This window comes from Bombus huntii, unplaced genomic scaffold, assembly GCF_024542735.1.
Source record: "Bombus huntii isolate Logan2020A unplaced genomic scaffold, iyBomHunt1.1 ctg00000070.1, whole genome shotgun sequence".
Taxonomy (NCBI): Eukaryota; Metazoa; Arthropoda; class Insecta; order Hymenoptera; family Apidae; genus Bombus; species Bombus huntii.
In genome coordinates, this window is record NW_026099329.1 from 255,803 (window position 1) to 272,738 (window position 16,936).

The following is a 16,936-nucleotide window of genomic DNA, read 5'->3' on the forward strand; positions in this document are numbered from 1 at the left end:
GCCATAGTTGTACACACAGGTCTGTTAACTGCTGTAAAGGAGATAAGGTTCTTAATGTCGCAAGATGTACTTTACCAATCGGCCACCATTGAACACTGCGATCGAGTAGCTAGGGTTTTGTGTTTGGCGCCATTCTTCGGTGAAAGCACTAAAGGTAAAGAATATAAACTAAAGCAGTAAGCTTATTCAATAACTAATACTATATTATGTATTTATTATAATTTCTCACCATTTATTTCAAGCAGATACATCTACAATACTCCATTTATTACAGAAAGCATTGTTTAAATGAATATTAATTATGAACCATTATTAAACATGCATTATTATTACCAACAAACAAGTTTAACAAGACCACAATTTTCAAATTAAATATGTACACATATCTTTAATGCTTTTACATTTGACGCATATATTGGAAAGTAAGTTTGTTTTTAGTTTTTTCTTAATTTATTAAAAAATTGTGTAACTATTAACATTACCTATAACATACGTAAATAGTGTCATATTTAAAATATTACCCATGATTAAAAATTTTCAATGTTATTAAATTCTTTATTGAGGAAGCTAAATTATAATATAATTATAGAGTTTACAAAGGATTTTAATAATGAAAAAATATTTATTTTATATAACATTTATTAGACATTAGTTAGATATAAAATAAGAATAATATAATCATAATAATCATATATCTAAGATAAAAGTTGATCTCCATGATCATTAACATGGTGTTGCTTTTTCCTCACACCCTCCTGCTACACGCTTCGAAGCAGAACATACAGCGAGTAGATATTACGGAATCAGATCCAACAGCAAACAATACAATATGTATAGAACTCTAATCATGGAAACACCAACACCTTTGGTAGCCGAAGTTATGCACAAGTAACTAACCTAATCGCCACCCTTAACACCAACATAGCCAAATCCATCATTAATACACTCAAGCAACCACCGTTACAATACTAACTAACGGCAATTACTTCCAGACGTAGCAGTATATGCACCACTGCGAACAGGCAGTACATTGACAGAGATTATAGAAGTAGCATTGGCAACTACTACTTATGAACCAAATAACAGGCAAACAAAAATAATTCCGCAAGACTTTCTTGACAAAATCAGAGGAAAAAAGGTAAGCGAAAGCAAAATGACAAAAACATAGAGCAGGTGAAAGCAAAAAAACATCTAAACAAACTTGCAAAGGAAATAGAAAGTAAAATAAAAGATCATAATAATAACGAATTCTCAAAATTCATAGATTCACTTTCTGCGTACGAGAATTCCAACTATTTCCTATGGAAAGCCACGAACAAAATAAAGGAGCCAATTAAACTAATCCCAGCAATCAGATTAACGGACAACACATGAGCCAGAAGCAACGAAGAGCAAGCTGAAGAATTTTCCAACCACCTTTGTTGAAGTTATCTCTTCGAGGAACGCGTGATGAATGTGTAACAGAAATATATTTAAGTATAAGTGTAACTGTAAGTATAAGTATAAATATAAGCATAAGTATAAGTACAGTGTATACTAATCCAGAACCACACTGTGGCAGCGTTACATTACAACAGAGCTTCGAAGCCATGAGTCTATGGGTATTTATATAATTACGAAAACTGGCCGGTCTATATATACCCTGCTGCACCATCTGTGCATGGCATATTCCTAAAAAAGGCTATGAGACTGAGAGGCCCTTCAAATTGATTTAGAGCTAAACAATACTCAATAGCATCGGGGACTAAGAGAACTAAACGCTAGAGAAGATGTAGTTTTCCTAGAAGTGAGTATTACTTCAACACCCTCCCTAACACTCGAAATCTTTACAAACGATTACTTTTTAACATCATTGTTATTTTTCAGACCTAATTTTTGTCGTAAATATTGAAATCTTGGTTTCGGTAACGCCTTCGTAAATATATCTGCTTGTTACGTCCGGCGACTCTCTACACAAAGCAGACTCCACGCCACGTGAGTTCTATTAGAAACAGTGACAATGACTGTTTTGTATCGTATCTGGTTATATTATTTATTGTTCTTACTTGGTGCCCGATTTTTGTTAGTTCTTTGCATATATTTTTGGTGTTTGTTCTTGGGTATAGGTCTCTAATTACTACTTTGTGGTTCTTTTCTGTTTTGAGTTGGTATGTATGATGTATGGTATGTTTAATACTTGCGCCACTTTTCGAAAGATTTTTGGAGTATTTGTTTGCACTTTGACTTGTTCCAGTTTTAATTCCTTTATACTGTAGTTTTCTCTTCCGACAGTGTTGTTTAATAGTTCAATAAGGGTATCTGTTATTTGAGCATGAATGTAGATCGGTGGTGGTTTAACGATATGTGTTGTCATTTCTTCCTCTGAACTCGTATCTCCGTCTTTTATCAGTGAGCTGAAAGAATTTCGGAGTGGGATGTCCTGTAGCCACTGGTGCATTTCTGTAATTTTTATAGCGCTTGTATTTAGGATTATTTTACGCCTTTTGTGAGCTGTTGCTACCTTCCAGTTTTCATCTTGATAGGATAGTTCGTTATTGTAGCTGTTTTCTTCCTGCTTTTGCAACGTTTCCATTTCTTTTATAGGCTTTCCTGTTCTTTGTTAATTGGTTGTTTTCTGCTTAACGTATTTGTAGCTTCATTTATGAAACATATGTCACCCTTTTTTGTTTGGCGGCGGTATTGGTTGTTGCATTTTGAAACTTTTACCATGTGACAGTGTTCGTTAACGTTTTAACCTCCTAAATTCACTATTTATCGCACTAACACTGGAGCACATTTATTCGCGCCTGTTTACCTCGACTGCTCGGGCAGAATTGTCATTACAATGCAATTATCTATATTGTTACATCGAGGCCTTTCTTCTATTTTGTCCGGCAATTTTCATTTTTAACGTGATGAACATTTTCTTCTACATCATATTTTAAAATTTGTTAACAATCACTGTTTACAAATTGACGGCAAGTACCTGATTTGGGATTATACGTTCTATATACATCGAACGTAACAATAAGGAACACAGAAAGCAACTGAGATATAACACGATATTGAAATTGGAAATTAATTACACCCTCGTAGCGGTGCCTGCATCAGCTTGGACTAATTCGCAAACGATGGAAGTTGTATATGTTAGAGCGAAAAGAAGCCTCGCATATTCAATCTCAGAATGTCATGTCCGAAGGAAGTCCATCTCCAACGCAGCTAATCGAACTATGCGTCTAATCGAACTTTTCGGGGTTATTTTCATGTTCGGTATCATTTTGATCGAAAGAACCTCAACAATTCAACTAAAACAACGTTTTGTCGATGAAATAAAAGATGTAGAAGCTTCATTTTTTCTATCGAAGAGATCTTAACAAAAGAACGATAACAGGTTGTACCTTAATGCCTCGATGAAAGAAATTTTATATTTTAACGTTTCAATATTTTAATGATGCAATAGTATAATATTTTAATAAGAAGGGAGAAATGGTACGTTCGTGTACGATTTTATACTTTTAATCGGCAAAAATGACGTTGGAAGGGTAGAAAAGCTATTGAAAAACATTTGGATAATTTCTCATCGAAGCATCTGCAAATGTAGCTGCTGGCTGTAGATGTCGCTGCTGGGGTACTGCTATATTTTTCTAATTTAGATGCGTGGAAGAAAAATGGGACTACGGGCGCCGGGATTCGAATCCGAGTCCCGAACGTTCGTAACCTAAGGCGCTAACCACTGCGCTACCGTTGTCCGGTATTAGTTAGTGGCGGTAGTTGTTGTCGAGTGCCGCGACAGATCTATCGGACGATGACCCGCGGCCGGTTCGATCGTAACGTCGATTAACATGTATCAACGACTGGACCCGCTAGTAACATCAAAATACAATTTTTTTTGTCAAGGAGAAACATTGAATTATAGGCTCGCCCTATCAACTCAAAATCAACTTCAAATGACGACTAATTAGACACTTTGGAAAGTTTCACATACATCACAATCACGATAGACATTACGCAGGACGATTAATTCGTTTCTAAGTTTCTCTTTGTACAGAACCATACCGTCGACCGATGGGTCCGCGGTAGAAAACGGTAACAAGGAAGAATGGCCGCAGGAAATCCCTGACTCCTAAAGCCGCGAGCAAGGTGGTTGGAGCGGAGGAAGCGGCGATTGAAGCCATGAACTTAGGTGATTAAGATTAAGGGTACGCACCCTCCAGAACAATCTGGGACAGTCAAGACCTGCTTTTCCAAACCATTCTGGAGAGCACGGTTGCCCTAGCGGTGGTGGCCGAGCCATACAGAGTCCTGGACGCTCCGGACTGCGCCGGAGATACAGACGGCTGTCACCTGGACATCAGCGCCGGCATCGTCCGCCCACAGGGATCCTCTGGAGCGCGGCAACGGATACGCAGCGGTCGAATGGTCAGGAATGGTGGTAGTGGCCGTGTATGTGTCGCCCAACAGCGAATGGACAGCGTTCGAGGAGTTCTTGAACGGGGTAGACGACTGCCATTACGATTACGAGATATAGTATTACGTTATAATACATTACATTATAACGTATTCCGTTAAATTGAATTACGTTATATCATATTACGTTTTGCCGTTCCTTCACATACTGAGCAGAAGGCGAACGTTACCATGATCGCGGACGGATATTAAGACAGGCGGAGTGGGGATATGGTAAGAATAGAAAGGGAGGCAAGTGGATCAACACAGCAGTTGCCCGTAACCAGTCGTCAGTAGGAATCGCAACCAGAGATTTCTGAAGAAGTCGCTGGTCAAGAAAGCAAACGAACTGCGGAACGAAGCGCCGCGTATTAAGTTGGCAGCCTTCACGTAATAGAGTACATTCAGTAATATAGTATTACGTTATATATGTCGGAGATGAAAGAACACCGGAGTCTGTAATTGAACAATTGTAGTTATTCAATCCGATTGTAATTGTTCGAGAGTTGTGATAATGAGCTTGGGCTCGAGGCGACAGTCAGTCGCCGAACGTAGCCGCGGTCACGGGATGAACGCTTTGTCTAACAAAGGTATGGAGTAATTCTATAGCTCTCCTTAAAAGAAATATTCGTGGCGACACGCGACAGTAAACATTCCAACGGTTTCTGTCCCGTGGCTCGCCACACGCAGACCCTATTCTTCGAGTAAGATGATTACCAGATGTCGATGCGTCTCCGCAGTACATGTTCGGCTAGCCTGAGGACCCGTTATAAATCCTAAGATTTAATTAACTAAAGTCCTTCAAACAAACAAACAGTCATTGTCCCAACTACGGGAAAATAGGGGAGACCTATTTTTCGACGAGCGGCGTCTCCCACTAGCAACTTTCCATCGAGGGCGGCTAGCATCTTTTTCTAACCACCGATATGGAGATTGACCAATTAGCAGCAACGCCAATTTGTCTTACTTTCTGAACGAAGGCTTTTCTCGACGAATCCGATGATCTCGTGTCCTTAGACACACCCCATTATAGTTTTCCTCTGTGGCATCATCGGGACGGGAAAGGCATTCTCGCTCGCGATCTCAGTGATGAAAGGAGTAACTCTTTACAACCAGTGAATATTACGCATCCGACTTAGATTTCGTGAGTACGTTCATCTATCATCCCGTCGACTGCGGATTCGTTATTGAACTTAGGATCATTGTCATTAGTTTCTCGAGTACCTAACTACCACGGTTACTTGTCCGGTTCTATAATAATCGTATTTGCACTAGTCAATGTCTTCTCTATTGCACAACGACGACGTGTAATCCAAACGAAGATTCGCTTCACGCCCCTAACCCTAATTCTAATGTAAACCCGACATATAGTATAACGCTATAACGCATTACGTTATAAAGTATAGCGTTATAACGTACTACGTTATATAGTATTACGTAATATGGAAATAACGTATTACGTTATATAGTATAAGTAAAATCCAATGCAACCACAGCTATCAATATTGAAGATTAAATATGTAATTGAACGAATCTCCGCTTCCGTTGAGGATATGTAGACAATTCGATGCTCGTTATACTCCACGTTTGATGCCAAATACAACGCACATCATCTGGTTTGCGCTATGTCCACTCTTTTCCTGTCAAATCCGATGCAATTATAATTTTTAATGCTCAAGGCTAAATATTCAATTCTACGAATCTCCGCTGCTATTGGACAAATTTCGACAATTCGATACGCGTTGTACTCCACATTTGCTGTTTTACACAGCGCACATCAGTCGGTTTGCACTATGTCATCTCTTTTCCCTGTCAAATCCGATGCAGTTAGAATTTTTAATGCTCAAGGGGTAAATATTGAATTCTACGAATCTCCGCTACTACTCAGGATACAGAGGCAGTTCGATGCGCATTGTACTCCGTATTGGCTGCTTTATACAGCGCACATCAGCTGATTTGCACTGTGTTAATCCTGGACCCTGTCAAATCCAATGGAGTTAGAACTTTTAATTCTCGAGGCTAAATATTGATCTCCGCTGTTATTAGGGATACCTAGGCATGTTGGGTCCCAAAGGTGCTAGTGGTATCATTGCACTGTTCACGCCCAGTAGTGCCAAGTGCCAACTCCTCCTCCAAGTCGGTGGGGCTGGTAAATACTGACTTGTCAGTGGCTACGTGGATGGCGACGTGGCTTAAGAACTCATCCTGCCCGAGGAAGAGAACATGCATCATGGCGTAAACAATCACACGTCGCAGACCCGATCGGGTGTCGTGGCGGGTTAAGCCTTTCGTTACTGGCGGCTTCTCCTGCGTCACAAGCGCTCTGCGCCAAAAAGAAAAAACTTTCCTCGAAACAGGGTATTTATAACTTCTTAACACACTCACTTTTAATTGAAATTTGGGTAGGCCTACTTTGGGGGGGGGGGGACAATCGTCTCCCCTAACGCCACATTTAGTTAGTTAGTTCATAGGATAGGCCTAACGAGAAGACGCGGGGAGTGTACCGGCAGTAATTTCCAAGAGGTCTCGGACACTGCTGCCAAACGTGTAGGTTGGCCACCGTGGAGTTTTTGTCAGTAGGAGTCTGGCACTACTCCACTAATTCTCCAGAATGCAGCGGAGTGTCCATGAGGATTTCTCCACGTAGAAGAAAAAAAGAAAGAAGGTGTTGAAGCATATAAATAGGTGATATATCGTATTTCAATTCTTTGAATTTTGTTTGAATTATTGTTAATTACAATCACAATTTCTGATAATATCATGCACACGATTAAGTGTAACCACGCTCTTAATCGTCATCGTTGTCAATTACAATTATAATTCCAAGTTTACTTACATTCATTTTAACGAAACCAATGTTTATTGCTAGAACACGCGCATATTCGTACAACGATGTTAAAAATCTGAGCGTAATGGAAATGTACGTACAGCAGATACTCACAGGAAAAACCAACGAGACTAATAATAAAATCAATGAATTAGAAAAAAAGAGCTATAGACAAATATCTTATAATATACCGTGGCATAATCTGCAATTTATTATAAAATAATTGATCCCAGCAGTATCAATTATAAAAGAAGATGGCTGAATATGATAGACACTGTCGAATACTAATCAAATATAATCATTTAGTTAATCTTTAAGATTTAAGTTAAGATACATCTTTGAGGAATCAATAAGTCTTTCGCTAATAGCCTAATAGATCCCTTGATAGATCAAACGAAGAAATACCTAACCGCGATTACAGCCAATTGGTACATATTATTCGATACATAATTAATATCTGTATCGCGTACAGCGATGCAAGTGGTATTGAAGAAAATAGCCATTTTATGTTACAACTATAACGAGTAAATTTACTCGTTTAACTTGAGAGGAATTAAAAAGGTACCTGACTTTTAAATAAGCATTAAATAAGAAATTTAAATATCGCAGACGGTGATGTAGGTGTTATTCAAGAAAAGAGAACATTTTATTTTGTAATTAGCACGAGTAAATGAACGAATATCGATAATATAATATAATGATTAATATGAATTTTATCTGGCTGATTATTTAAATACCTTAACATATTTCACAGTAACGTCATCGACTGCCGTTAGGCTCTTTTCCCTTTTTGTTCAAACTAATTGATAGTCGAAAACTAGTATCAAGGAGGTGTGAATTTAGTCTTAGTTTGTAGAAACTATTAAAATGATAAAAATGGATACCGTATTAAATCGTCGAAGGCGCCAATTTACGATAAAAATTAAGAAATTGTTCAATTTGATTTTGTTATAATGGAAAACCCGTCCTTTGCTATGTCAAGAGATCGTTAACGTTTGATTGACATCTCGACACCTTGTCAAGATATATAAGGGACGCGGAAGTCGCGCGCGAGCTCTTTCGTGCCTGAAATTCCGGACAGTGAACATCCAAGAAGAATTTAAATATAAGGTAAATAAAAAAAAATATCAAATAACAACATTGTAACTAGTAATTTATAACGTCTAAGCCATTAATTTACAATACTTGAGAAATTAATTTATAATATTTAAGCTATTAATTTATAACATTTAAGCTATTAATTTACAACATCTAAGCCATTAATTTACAACATTTGAACTGTTATTTTATACATGTAAGTTATTAATTTATAAAATTTAGGCTATTAATTTACAACATCTTAGCCATTAATTTACAATATTTGAACTATTATTTTATACATTTAAGCCATTAATTTATAACATTTAAACCATTAATTTATAACATTTAAGCCACTAATTTATAACATTTAAGCTATTAATTTACAACATCCAAGCCATTAATATACAACATTTAAACTGTAATTTTATACATTTAAACTATTAATTTATAACATTTAAGCTATTCATTTATACCTTCTAAGCCATTAATTTATAACATTTAAGCCATTAATCTAAAACAATTACACCATTAATTTTTAACAGTTATACCAATAATTTATAGCAACATTTTCCCATTAATTCAATGTAATTGTGTTCTTAATTTATAACAGTTGTACCCTTAATCGGCAGTAACTCTACATTCATTGACTTTAATCAATACCATAAATTCGTAGTGAGTGAATTAATGATTTATTTACGTTAATTATTAATTATTTATTAACGTTATAACGTATTACGTTATACGATATAACGTTGTAACGTATTACGTTATATGGTATAACGGTATAACGTATTACGTCATATGGTATAACGTTATAACGTATTACGTTATATGGTATAACGTTATAACGTATTACGTTATATGGTATAACGGTATAACGTATTACGTTATATGGTATAACTCTATAACGTATTACGTTATGTCGTATAATGCTTTAACGTATTACGTTATGTGGTTTAATGTTATATCGTATTACGTCATATGGTATAACGTTATAACGTATTACGTTATATAGAATATCGTTATAACGTATTACGTTATATGGTATAACGTTATAACGTATTACGTTATATGGTATATCGTTATAACGTATTACGTTATATGATATAACGTCATATAGTAAACGTTACGACGTATTACGTTATAAGGTATAACGTTATATCGTATTACGTCATATGGTATAACGTTATAACGTATTACGTTATATAGTATAACGTTATGACGTATTACCTTACAAGGCATAACGTTATAACGTATTACGTTATATGGCATAACGTTATAACGTATTACGTTATATAGTATAACGTAATATCGTATTACGTTATATGGTATAACATTATAACGTATTACGTTATGTGGTATAACGCTATAACGTATTACGTTATATGATATAACGTCATATAGTATAACGTTATAACATATTACGTTATGTGGTATAACGCTATAACGTATTACGTTATATGGTATAACGTTATAACGTATTACGTTGTATTGTATAACGTTATAACGTATTACGTTATGTGGTATAACGCTATAACGTATTACGTTATATGGTATAACGTTATAACGTATTACGTTGTATTGTATAACGTTATAACGTGTTACGTTATATGGCATATCGTTATAACGTATTACGTTATATGGCATAACGTTATAACGTATTACGTTATATGGTATAACGTTATAACGTGTTACGTTATATGGTATAACGTTATAACGTATTACGTTGAAGGGTATAACGTTATAACGTATTACGTTATATTGTATAACGTCATAACGTATTACGTTATATGGCATAACGTTATAGCGTATTATGTTATATGGTATAACGTTATAACGTGTTACGTTATATGGCATAACGTTATAACGTGTTATGTTATACGGTATAACGGTATCACGTATTACGTTATATTGTATTACGTTATAACATATTACGTTATTTGGTATATCATTATAACGTATTAGGTTATATGGTATAACGTTAGTACGTATTACGTTATATGGTATAACGTTATAACGTATTACGTTATATAGTATAACGTAATATCGTATTACGTTATATGGCATAACGTTATAATGTATTACGTTATGTGGTACAACGTTATAACGTATTACGTTATGTGGTATATCGTTATGACGTATTACGTTATAAGGCATAACGTTATAACGTATTACGTTATATGGCATAACGTTATAACGTATTATGTTATATGGCATAACGTTATAACGTATTACGTTATATCGAATATCGTTATAACGTGTTACGTTGTATTGTATAACGTTATAACGTATTACGTTATGTGGTATAACGCTATAACGTATTACGTTATATGGTATAACATTATAACGTATTACGTTGTATTGTATAACGTTATAACGTGTTACGTTATATGGTATATCGTTATAACGTATTACGTTATATGGCATAACGTTATAACGTATTACGTTATATGGTATAACGTTATAACGTGTTACGTTATATGGCATAACGTTATAATGTATTACGTTATGTGGTACAACGTTATAACGTATTACGTTATATGATATAACGTCATAACGTATTACGTTATATGGTATAACGTTATAATGTATTACGTTATATGGTATAACGTTATAACGTATTACGTTATATAGTATAACGTAATATCGTATTACGTTATATGGTATAACGTTGTAACGTATTACGTTATGTGGTATAACGCTATAACGTATTACGTTATATGATATAACGTCATATAGTATAACGTTATAACATATTACGTTATGTGGTATAACGCTATAACGTATTACGTTATATGGTATAACGTTATAACGTATTACGTTGTATTGTATAACGTTATAACGTATTACGTTATATGGTATAACGTAATATCGTATTACGTTATATGGTATAACGTTATAACGTATTACGTTATGTGGTACAACGTTATAACGTATTACGTTATATGATATAACGTCATAACGTATTACGTTATATGGTATAACGTTATAATGTATTACGTTATATGGTATAACGTTATAACGTATTACGTTATATAGTATAACGTAATATCGTATTACGTTATATGGTATAACGTTGTAACGTATTACGTTATGTGGTATAACGCTATAACGTATTACGTTATATGATATAACGTCATATAGTATAACGTTATAACATATTACGTTATATGGCATAACGTTATAACGTATTACGTTATATGGTATAACGTTATAACGTGTTACGTTGTACGGTATAACGTTATAACGTATTACGTTGAAGGGTATAACGTTATAACGTATTACGTTATATTGTATAACGTCATAACGTATTACGTTATGTGGTATAACGTTATAATGTATTACGTTACATGGTATAACGTTATAACGTATTACGTTATATGGTATAACGTTATAACGTATTACGTTATACGGCATAACGTTATAGCGTATTATGTTATATGGTATAACGTTATAACGTGTTACGTTATATGGCATAACGTTATAACGTGTTATGTTATACGGTATAACGGTATCACGTATTACGTTATATGGTGTAACGTTATAACGTATTACGCTATAGTGTATAACGTTATAACGTATTACGTTATATGGTATAACGTTGTAACGTATTACGATATATGGTATAACATCATATGGTACAAGGTTATGACGTATTACGTTATATGGTATAACGTCGTATGGTATAATGTTATATCGTATTACGTCATATGGTATAACGTTATAACGTATTACGTTATATAGTATAACGTTATGACGTATTACCTTACAAGGCATAACGTTATAACGTATTACGTTATATGGCATGACGTTATAACGTATTACGTTATATGGCATAACGTTATAACGTATTATGTTATATGGTATAACGTTATAACGTGTTACGTTATATTTCATAACGTTATAACGTATTACGTTATATGGTATTACGTTATATGATATAACGTCATATAGTATAAAGTTATGACGTATTACGTTATGTGGTATATCGTTGTGACGTATTACGTTATATGGTATAATGTTATAACGTATTAAGCTATATAGTATAACGTCATAACGTATTACGTTATATGGTATAACGGTATAACGTATTACGTCATATGGTACAACGTTATAACGTATTACGTTATATGGTATAACTTTATAACGTATTACGTCATATGGTATAACGTTATAACGTATTACGTTATATGGTATAACGTTATAACGTATTACGTTATATGGTATAACGGTATAACGTATTACGTTATATGGTATAACTCTATAACGTATTACGTTATGTCGTATAATGCTTTAACGTATTACGTTATGTGGTTTAATGTTATATCGTATTACGTCATATGGTATAACGTTATAACGTATTACGTTATATAGAATATCGTTATAACGTATTACGTTATATGGTATAACGTTATAACGTATTACGTTATATGGTATATCGTTATAACGTATTACGTTATATGGTATAACGTTATAACGTATTACGTTATATGGTATATCGTTATAACGTATTACGTTATATGATATAACGTCATATAGTAAACGTTACGACGTATTACGTTATATAGTATAACGTAATATCGTATTACGTTATATGGTATAACGTTATAAAGTATTACGTTATGTGGTATAACGGTATAACGTATTACGTTATGTGGTATATCGTTATAACGTATTACGTTATATGATATAACGTCATATAGTAAACGTTACGACGTATTACGTTATAAGGCATAACGTTATAACGTATTACGTTATATGGCATAACGTTATAACGTATTATGTTATATGGTATAACGTTATAACGTATTACGTTATGTGGTATAACGTTATAACGTATTACGTTATATAGAATATCGTTATAACGTATTACGTTATATGGTATAACGTTATAACGTATTACGTTATATGGTATATCGTTATAACGTATTACGTTATATGATATAACGTCATATAGTAAACGTTACGACGTATTACGTTATAAGGTATAACGTTATAACGTATTACGTTATATGGTATAACTCTATAACGTATTACGTTATGTCGTATAATGCTTTAACGTATTACGTTATGTGGTTTAATGTTATATCGTATTACGTCATATGGTATAACGTTATAACGTATTACGTTATATAGAATATCGTTAGAACGTATTACGTTATATGGTATAACGTTATAACGTATTACGTTATATGGTATAACGGTATAACGTATTACGTTATATGGTATAACTCTATAACGTATTACGTTATGTCGTATAATGCTTTAACGTATTACGTTATGTGGTTTAATGTTATATCGTATTACGTCATATGGTATAACGTTATAACGTATTACGTTATATAGAATATCGTTATAACGTATTACGTTATATGGTATAACGTTATAACGTATTACGTTATATGGTATATCGTTATAACGTGTTACGTTGTACGGTATAACGTTATAACGTATTACGTTGAAGGGTATAACGTTATAACGTATTACGTTATATTGTATAACGTCATAACGTATTACGTTATGTGGTATAACGTTATAATGTATTACGTTACATGGTATAACGTTATAACGTATTACGTTATATGGTATAACGTTATAACGTATTACGTTATATGGCATAACGTTATAGCGTATTATGTTATATGGTATAACGTTATAACGTGTTACGTTATATGGCATAACGTTATAACGTGTTATGTTATACGGTATAACGGTATCACGTATTACGTTATATGGTGTAACGTTATAACGTATTACGTTATATAGTATAACGTAATATCGTATTACGTTATATGGTATAACGTTGTAACGTATTACGTTATGTGGTATAACGCTATAACGTATTACGTTATATGATATAACGTCATATAGTATAACGTTATAACATATTACGTTATGTGGTATAACGCTATAACGTATTACGTTATATGGTATAACGTTATAACGTATTACGTTGTATTGTATAACGTTATAACGTATTACGTTATATGGTATATCGTTATAACGTATTACGTTATATGGCATAACGTTATAACGTATTACGTTATATGGTATAACGTTATAACGTGTTACGTTGTACGGTATAACGTTATAACGTATTACGTTGAAGGGTATAACGTTATAACGTATTACGTTATATTGTATAACGTCATAACGTATTACGTTATGTGGTATAACGTTATAATGTATTACGTTACATGGTATAACGTTATAACGTATTACGTTATATGGTATAACGTTATAACGTATTACGTTATACGGCATAACGTTATAGCGTATTATGTTATATGGTATAACGTTATAACGTGTTACGTTATATGGCATAACGTTATAACGTGTTATGTTATACGGTATAACGGTATCACGTATTACGTTATATGGTGTAACGTTATAACGTATTACGCTATAGTGTATAACGTTATAACGTATTACGTTATATGGTATAACGTTGTAACGTATTACGATATATGGTATAACATCATATGGTACAAGGTTATGACGTATTACGTTATATGGTATAACGTCGTATGGTATAATGTTATATCGTATTACGTCATATGGTATAACGTTATAACGTATTACGTTATATAGTATAACGTTATGACGTATTACCTTACAAGGCATAACGTTATAACGTATTACGTTATATGGCATGACGTTATAACGTATTACGTTATATGGCATAACGTTATAACGTATTATGTTATATGGTATAGCGTTATAACGTGTTACGTTATATTTCATAACGTTATAACGTATTACGTTATATGGTATTACGTTATATGATATAACGTCATATAGTATAAAGTTATGACGTATTACGTTATGTGGTATATCGTTGTGACGTATTACGTTATATGGTATAATGTTATAACGTATTAAGCTATATAGTATAACGTCATAACGTATTACGTTATATGGTATAACGGTATAACGTATTACGTCATATGGTACAACGTTATAACGTATTACGTTATATGGTATAACTTTATAACGTATTACGTCATATGGTATAACGTTATAACGTATTACGTTATATGGTATAACGTTATAACGTATTACGTTATATGGTATAACGGTATAACGTATTACGTTATATGGTATAACTCTATAACGTATTACGTTATGTCGTATAATGCTTTAACGTATTACGTTATGTGGTTTAATGTTATATCGTATTACGTCATATGGTATAACGTTATAACGTATTACGTTATATAGAATATCGTTATAACGTATTACGTTATATGGTATAACGTTATAACGTATTACGTTATATGGTATATCGTTATAACGTATTACGTTATATGGTATAACGTTATAACGTATTACGTTATATGGTATATCGTTATAACGTATTACGTTATATGATATAACGTCATATAGTAAACGTTACGACGTATTACGTTATATAGTATAACGTAATATCGTATTACGTTATATGGTATAACGTTATAAAGTATTACGTTATGTGGTATAACGGTATAACGTATTACGTTATGTGGTATATCGTTATAACGTATTACGTTATATGATATAACGTCATATAGTAAACGTTACGACGTATTACGTTATAAGGCATAACGTTATAACGTATTACGTTATATGGCATAACGTTATAACGTATTATGTTATATGGTATAACGTTATAACGTATTACGTTATGTGGTATAACGTTATAACGTATTACGTTATATAGAATATCGTTATAACGTATTACGTTATATGGTATAACGTTATAACGTATTACGTTATATGGTATATCGTTATAACGTATTACGTTATATGATATAACGTCATATAGTAAACGTTACGACGTATTACGTTATAAGGTATAACGTTATAACGTATTACGTTATATGGTATAACTCTATAACGTATTACGTTATGTCGTATAATGCTTTAACGTATTACGTTATGTGGTTTAATGTTATATCGTATTACGTCATATGGTATATCGTTATAACGTATTACGTTATATAGAATATCGTTATAACGTATTACGTTATATGGTATAACGTTATAACGTATTACGTTATATGGTATAACGGTATAACGTATTACGTTATATGGTATAACTCTATAACGTATTACGTTATGTCGTATAATGCTTTAACGTATTACGTTATGTGGTTTAATGTTATATCGTATTACGTCATATGGTATAACGTTATAACGTATTACGTTATATAGAATATCGTTATAACGTATTACGTTATATGGTATAACGTTATAACGTATTACGTTATATGGTATATCGTTATAACGTGTTACGTTGTACGGTATAACGTTATAACGTATTACGTTGAAGGGTATAACGTTATAACGTATTACGTTATATTGTATAACGTCATAACGTATTACGTTATGTGGTATAACGTTATAATGTATTACGTTACATGGTATAACGTTATAACGTATTACGTTATATGGTATAACGTTATAACGTATTACGTTATATGGCATAACGTTATAGCGTATTATGTTATATGGTATAACGTTATAACGTGTTACGTTATATGGCATAACGTTATAACGTGTTATGTTATACGGTATAACGGTATCACGTATTACGTTATATGGTGTAACGTTATAACGTATTAC

General features: G+C 33.1%; 1 long non-coding RNA gene across 16 annotated transcripts in view; it reads left to right on the forward strand.

The window, feature by feature from the left end:
• Positions 1–7,963, forward strand: part of LOC126876333 (uncharacterized) — a 38,813-nt gene extending 30,850 nt beyond the window's left edge. For 6 of the 16 annotated variants that reach the window (XR_007694097.1, XR_007694098.1, XR_007694093.1 and 3 more), the window contains 7 exons: positions 1–154; positions 993–1,138; positions 1,265–1,490; positions 1,562–1,786; positions 1,867–1,974; positions 4,028–4,856; positions 5,797–7,963. This is a non-coding gene — a long non-coding RNA (uncharacterized LOC126876333). Of the gene's footprint in view, positions 155–245; positions 423–776; positions 889–992; positions 1,139–1,264; positions 1,491–1,561; positions 1,787–1,866; positions 1,975–2,105; positions 2,148–4,012; positions 5,570–5,796 lie in introns of all 16 variants that reach the window. The other 10 variants (XR_007694091.1, XR_007694086.1, XR_007694092.1 and 7 more) reach the window with 10 other exon arrangements.
• Positions 7,964–16,936: the final 8,973 nt, after the last annotated feature.